Here is an 8,033-nt window from a genome sequence, read left to right on the forward strand (position 1 = left end):
GGATTTGCAAACATAGATGTGAGTGAATTGCTTCTCAGCAAAGATTATGATAATATAAAGAAGCCTTACACTTCTGCAACCCTTCCTAATCTACGATGTACTTTTAATCTCTTCCTCCCCAAAGAGTGATGCCCATTTAAGGAGCTGCTCCTGAAGAAATGGATCTTGGTTTTCCTACAGGCAATTGCCTTTTCTGTTTCAAGAAAGAGAAAGATTTCCTGTTTTTCTAGAAGCGCTGATGATGGTGTGCACCACCAGGGCCATTTATTCCAGGGATACAAAGCCATGGGGGAGCACGGGATGCCTGCTCCCCTAATGTCTGCAAGTGGTCCTGCAGGAGACTCTGAGACACTCAGCAGGTGGTGGGGGCTTGGGTGTTCTGTGTGGGGACAGAAACTAGCAGGAGCTGCACTCACCCCTCTCAGAGAGAAGATCTTTCCCACAAAGCCCAGTTCCTTGCTCCTGACTCTAGACAACATTTCATTTGTATTTTTGCTTTCTGACTTGGCTGAAATGGTGTCCTGTGCCAGTACCTTCCTATGGGAAAGGGGTCCTTTCTGGTGGAATTAAGAATCTCAAGATGAGGAGTCCTACTGGATTAATTCAGTTTGTCCTCGGAGCCAATAAGACACGCCTTGATGAGAGACCGATGATATGGATGCACAGAGGAGAAAGCCCAGGCAGGGGGAGGCAGAGCCGGGAGCGATGGAGTCACAAGTCAAAGGTACCAGGTGCCACCTGGAGTTGGAAGAACATGAAGAATCCTTCCCAGAATCTATGGTCAGAGAGGCCCTGCTGACACCAGGACTCGAGACTTCTCACCCCAGAACTCCCAGAAAGTAGGTTTCTCCTGTGTTAAGCCACTGAGTCTGTGTTGATATTTTTTCATAGCAAGCCTAGGCCAGTGATATATCATCACAAAGACAATTTGCTGACAATAATGGTTTTATTGGTGATGAGGGTGGTAAGGGAAACTGTACATAGAAGACACCATGAATAACATAGGGAAGAAGAGCCATGAATCCCTTACTTGAGAACACTGGAATGAACTCCACCTCTCCTTTCTTTCTTCCTCTGAGAGTGGCTGGTGGCTTCATTCAGCTGTTTGGAGCACTCCCCCATTTGGATTCCCTCCACACACGCGCGATTGCCTTCCATCGCAGAAGGGACTCTCAGAGCCCAGCCTGACATTTTCCTGTTCTTGGGTGTGTGCCTACAATCAACAGCCCTCACTAGGAAGGCTGAACAGCTCCCCAGCACGTCAGCACAGAATTCCTTTGGCTTTCTGAATATGGCTTTCCATCTTGCCCTTCCTCTACCTCCCTCCCACTCCCACTAAAGCCAGTGTGTGGAGTCTTAAGGCTCCTATGGTATCAAATCGCCTCATGAAGTAGAATAGTGAATATTGTCCCTTCATAGTCTCAGGTTCTGTGTTCTTGGATTCTGCCATTCTCACAGATGGGATATTGTTTGAAAACATTGCACCTCTATGCAAACTGTATGTTTGTGTTTTTCCCCGAACAACATAACACTAGGTGCTGTAGTAGCTTAGGGATGATTTAAAGTAGAAAGGAAGGTGTGCAGAGATGGTAAATATGAGAGTTCTTCAGAGCAAGAGTGTCCTGAAGCAGTGGCACTGGATCCCTAGAATGACTGTTGCTTGAGCAACACTAGGGAATTAGGAGGGTTAAGACCCTTTGCTCAGGATAACTGGAGACACACATACACACACACATACACACACACACACACACACACACACGTGCACATACACACACATGTGTACACGTGTGTGTATGGGGGGGTGAGTGTACTAGTACTGGGCCTTGAATTGAGTGCCTAGGTGCTGTCCCTTAACTTTTTAACTCAAGGCTGGTACTCTATTACTTGACCACAGATCCACTTCTTGCTTTTTGGTAGATAATTGGAGAGAAGAGTCTCATGGACTCTCCTGCCCAGGCTGGCTTTGAACCATGTTTCTCAGATCTCAGCCTCCTGAGCAGGTAGGATCCTCCGGTGGCTGCCAGGGATGGCCAAACTTTAAGGAAGGTTACCTGAGAAGTCATGGGGGGAAATTCTGTATCTATTTGCATGCTAAAGTTGCAGTGCATCTGGCACTCAAATAACTTCAGATAACTCCCTTACCCATGGGTGGACCCGTGTGTTCCACAACTGGGAATACAGCCCTCATTGGCTGAGATAACCTGTTCATTGAATGAACTGGATGTGGAGCATGGCAGCAGGAAAAGCCCGATGCTCCCTCTACCCCTCTCACCTACCTATCCAGCTCCACAGAGTTCCTGGTCAGTTTTAGATCCAAGCAAGCCAAGAAATCTACCTCTCTCTCCCCTCCCCCCATCTCTCTAGGTTTGAAAAATCTAGTCTAAGCTAATGTCAAAGCTTTGCATTTCTAATTTCAAGCTGCTTATCTTCCAGCAGTTGTCAACATAAATTTGGCTCAGACACCCACCCTAGGGGGTAAGGGCTGGTTCCATAGAATTTCCTCTTTTACCAGGCAGGCTCCATCTCCAGGCTGAGACAAAAGAGAGGAGAGGCACGGCGGAGGAGATGCCACCTTTGGCTGCCTCGGAGAGGGGCAAAGAAGCAAATGCTGGTTATGGTGGATTTGGAGAAGCGTGCCCCTTGAGGGACCCTCTTATCAAGGTCTCCCCTACCCATTGCATGGCTCACAGATACAATGGTGCAGATGCTGGCCCTTGGGCTGGCTGGTTTGACTTCCCCTGGAGTCTTACCCCTCACAGGCTCTCGTGGTCACTTCCTGACGTGTACAGACCTGTCAGGAGGATCCTTTCAAAGTAGCCAAGGCCTCATGAACCGTTGGAGGCTCTCCTGTGGCCCACAGAAAATATTCCCCTCTCTCTCACGGGGCCCAAGCCATTGACTCTTACCTTGGTCACCTGGGGTCAGTCTTTTGTTCTCAAAATGCTACAGTCTGGGGGAAGTGGCCATTTCTATGTTGGTCTTCCAGAACCCAGGGAGCACATCGCATTCTTCATGCATTTGCCTTGAAGTCCCCTCATCTGGCTGGAGGAACTCTATCCTTTTCCTGACAGAGGAAGAAACATAGAGAAATTCCACTCATCTTCCCTCTCTCTGTGTATAGGCAGAGGATGAGTCACGTACTTGGCTTGGGCCCCTACAAAAGCCTGCCTGGGTGCTGAAGGTCCTTTGGTTAGAATGTTGAGAATTGGCCAACTCCTCATATCCAGAACTGGTGGTAAGGGAGAGGGCAAAGGGGAGGAGAATATGGTAGCAGTATTTTACATTCATGTATGAAAATGAGTTCCAACCAGTTGAGATCATGTTAACGGGAGGAAGACAGGTAAGGCAGAGTGGTGGAGTGAGTCTAATCAAGATACATCGTAAGCACATATGGAAATGTTACCACAAGACCCTGCCAGACAACTCATCTATGCCAATAATTTTTTTAAGAAGCAAATTGTATGGGGTTCTTGCTGACCCTGCCAAAGATTCTGAGTGTTGTTCTGAAGGCAGTGGGAACAATATATGATTCCACAAAGGTAGCAAACAGGAGCAGATCGATGTGTTAGGAAGAGTTCTCTGATTGCATCAAGAAGCATGTCTGCAGGGAGGAGGCAGGAGGACACGCAAGGCTGTGGCAGAAGTCCAGTGAGCAAGGCTGAGCTTGGACTAAGGCTCTCCTGGTAAGATCTTGCGACTGGGAGTCCTTGGGAGAAAAGCAAAGGGTGAATCATCAGGGTGGGGACTCTGGATGGTGGGTAGCTGGCAGTGGTGTTCGCTGGCTTGAGGAACCCAGGAAGACCATAATAGTGTGTGCAGAGGTGGGATTTTTCTTTCTGTTGGAGTCCCTGACTCTGGGTACCTGAGAGTTGGGATGAAGTGACATCATCATCACTGTGCATGCAAATGAAACATAGAACTTATAATGCTTGACCCTTCTGCTCATTTCTACAGGAAAGGTTAATTTTGTCCTCAATGAAGGGTTTTACAATGGATCCTCAGTAGAAAGGAGGATGAGAAACTAATTTCTAAGGAGGTGCACCGAGCCACAAGGAGGAAAAAGAATCAATAAGCATATTTTTAAAGAAATTAAAGAATAATTTGGATATATAAACAAATATAATAAAGATTCATGATTCTTAGCTATTACTACTTATTTTTTTTATTGTTTTTTTTTTTTTTTTGAGTCCGGTCATGGGGCCTGAACTCTGGGCCTGGGCACTGTCCCTCAGCTCTTCAGCTCAAGGCTAGCACTCTACCACTTGAGCCACAGCGCCACTTCCGGCTTTTTTCTTTTTGCTTATGTGGTGCTGAGGAATCAAACCCAGGGCCTCAGGCATGCAAGGCAAGCACTCTACCACTGAGCCACCTTCCCAGCCCCTAGCTATTACTACTTATTAAGAGAAATAGATATGGGCCTGGAGAATAGAAGAGTGGAGTTGGTGGCTAGGTAGGTAGAGAAAGAAACAGAGAAGGAAAAGAGAATGAAAAGTGATGGCAAATGAAGTAACTCTCCCTCTCTACTCTCTCTTTTCTCTTTCTCTCCTTTTCTTTTTTTTTTTACCTTCTCGCTCTTTCTTTCTTTTCTCCCTCTTACTCCTCTCTGGCTTCTATCTCCTTTCTCTTTCTCCCTTTATATGCACAACACATCTATCCATAAAGCCACAGCTTCTACTTTAAAATGAGAAAATACTACCTGAAACTTCTTGGAGAAGTTTGACTTTCATCCAGAAACCACAGGTGTCCTGGAAATTTTCTCTTTTTGTTATTTTGCAATAGCAATTTCAGGTAACAACACCCAACTATCTGTTTTTACCTCATATGAGCTGGCGATATTACTCATTTCTAAGTATAAAGTCAAGTTCTCTTTGTGTGGTTTTCAAAAGCATTTCAGGCTCCCCTCATGCATTTGGATTTAATTTTTGCTGTGACTGACAGCCCTCTTCACACATCTGGGTGGATGCTATGTATCCAGATGAAATTTAGCTGGGGGCCAGAGCCACCTCCTGGTTTGAGGCCGCCTCATCTCATTGTGGAACCATTATTATATTTTCACTTTTTTAAAATGTAGCATCTTTCAGTAGATCTTGGGAGAAGAGTTAGCAGCACTGGGTCTAATTCATTAACCATCTGGGTGATCTTGACCCTGAACTTGGCTGATCTGGACTGAATCTTCTAGTAATTATCTGGTCCTCTTGTTTAAGATTCTTAGGCCTGGCTGGCCCTCAGCCAGGCAGAACTGCTCTAATTTGTGGGTGACCTTTGCCTTTTTGTTCTGTACACTTTCATTTAGATGATGACCTTTGCCCTCTTGCTCTTGTTCACTTTAATTTAGATGATGACCCACTGCTGTTTGCCTGTAGTCCTGTCCTGCAGAGGATGGACAGATAGAGAAAGACACACACACACACACACACACACACACACACACAGAGAGAGAGAGAGAGAAAGCATTATGGCTGAGCATTGTGTTGACTACCTTTTGGTGAAAAGGTTCAATGTTAAACAGTATCTATAGCTACATCACGTATTAGTCCTTGTATTACTATAATGAAATGCCTATGGCTGGGTAACTTGATAAAAGAAAGACTCTTTATTTCATAGTTCTGGAGGTCCAAGTGCCCACATCTGGCAATAGCCTGCTTGCTAGCCAAAGTCTCAAGGTGAGACAGGCATCCTACAGTGAGAGATGGACAACATGCCTATTCTAGTTTCTCCCTTCTTCAAAATTACTAAGGTTCCAACCATGGGAGCTCCGCCTGATGACTTCGTCTTATCACCAGAGGCCTCACTTCTAAGCCACAGGGTTGGATTAACTTTTCACAATGGGGATTACATGAGAGCTCGTGAACCCAGGGAGACATACTCAAACCACCTCTAAGTCACAGCACCTGATCGATGGAGTCAAACTCCATTGTTATTATTTGTGGCTTCCAATCCCAAAGTTCATTCAATAAAATGTCTGGGGAAACTATTTTTTAAAAATCAGCATTGTTTGCCTGACATCAATGGAATCAGTATTCCCTGTTTGAACTTGTCATCTCTTTATAGACTATCATGCTGCCATTGTAGAAATACTTCCTTACCCAGAGGAGAAGCTGGGATCAATAATGCTGAACCTGTAACATACTCGATATGTGGCTCATTCTATGAAAACAATATACACTTGGTTTATTTTATACTTCTAAAACCCTTCAATGTGTTTTTATATATAAATAAATTATTGACTCATTGAATTGATTTTTTAAATGAAAATACACATGACAAACATATTTCTTTTATTACCATGGAAAACTGCATATTCATAATGTTTCTACTGAATCCCTTACCAAATTGTGTGGCCTGCAGGAGGAATGTAGGATCTGGATAAAATGAGAAGCCCCAAACAGAACACAAACAAAAACAAATTTGCACTGCGTGCTGGGCCGTGTGTCTCCTGTGACTTTGTACTCTGAAGAGAATGGCGTGTCGGCGCTGGCTCTCTGCATCTGTAGATGGTACTGCAGATTCTGCTCCGAAGGAACTTGTCGACAGCCTTTCCCCTGCACATTCATCGCCTCTGACAGGTCTCCCCAGCTGATGTTGACTTCTTCCTGCCTCCGAGGAGAGCATTAATCTTGTATGTTCTCTTATTCTGAGACAGCTTTTTCTCTTTTTAATTTACTGAGATTTTTAAACAGATCGTGCGTGTTTGTTACTGCCCTTTGAGAGATTTGTCATATGTCACCCTTTGAACAGGTTGCATAAAAACCAATTACTTACTGGAGTTGGAGTCCTGATCGCTCCTTCTGTTGCCAATGAGGAGGCTTCCATTTTGTCCTCTTTCACGACGTTAAATTCGAAGGGAGGGCACTGCCAACAGGAGCATTTATTATTTAGCATCTGAAGAGATGAGTTAGAACCATTCTGCTTAGTAATTCTTCTCCAGGGCTGGTGAAGTAACTTCATCTTGCCTCCTGAGCTGCATTGCTAAGTAGCTGGAGCCCTCACTTAAGCTGGCTGCCAGAGGAGAGAGAGTATAATTCCAGAAGGACCAAGTTGCTGCTGTAGACCTCTCTACTTTTGATCCTGGTAATGGCCAGGCCTCTTGGCCATGGAGAGAGAAAGAATTGCGTTCACACAAGTACAATAGAGAAGAACAATGGAGTTATTAGTGATAGCAGGTGTTTAGAAAGATACCAACACTTGCCAAATGGAAGGCTGGGTAATGAACACTTGACAGCTTACCTTTAAGCTTTATAAACTGTCTCTTCTCAGTGGCTGGTTGTTTGTCTCTTCCTAAATTATTTAGGGACTCATTTCAGCTGCCTACCATATATAAAGTTTCCATTTTCTCTAGTAAAACAGCTATTGCTTGTATAATTATTTCATAGTGACAAAGGCCCACTGGCTCACTGAATATTTTCATTGCTTCTTTGTAGGATCCAAAGCAAGTCATGACAGAACTGTGAGTTCCCATAAGGCCTTATCACAGTGGTTTTCTTGCATGTTTCCCTTTCCCAGAGGCTATGGCCTGCTGGGAGCCCTTTCTAGAAGCTCCCATGAGCTCTCAACTCTGACACAGTTGGTTCAGGCATCAGACCTAGAGATTGTTTTACCACTTTTATTAATCCATAGGGTACTCATTTCCTGTGCTCACTCATGACAGCATGTGTGGACCCTGCCAGCCACTGATAGCACACCTCATTCTCTGATCTCATTCCTTCCTTCTTTGGGATTTGGTGCCAAGCATTGCGTGGTCTCTGGCTGTGAACTTGGAATAACAATGTAGGCTCTACCCTGACTGTAGCTTCAGGTCATCATTTGGCTTATATTTGGTCCCAAGACCCTTCCTAGTGACTTATTCCCTTTCCAATGCTATTTTTACCCCATTTTACCCTTCCTTGGAGTGGACAAAAGACCCAACTAAGAAAGTGATTAACAACAGAATGTTCATGATTGAAAGTAGATTGGAAAGAGTCCATGGAAGTAGATTGGAAAGAGTCCAAGAATGCATATGAAAGTACTTCTTTACTATTGATGTTTATCTT

The sequence above is a fragment of the Dipodomys spectabilis genome, unplaced genomic scaffold, assembly GCF_019054845.1.
Source record: "Dipodomys spectabilis isolate Male_0828 unplaced genomic scaffold, ASM1905484v1 ptg000045l, whole genome shotgun sequence".
Classification (NCBI taxonomy): domain Eukaryota; kingdom Metazoa; phylum Chordata; class Mammalia; order Rodentia; family Heteromyidae; genus Dipodomys; species Dipodomys spectabilis.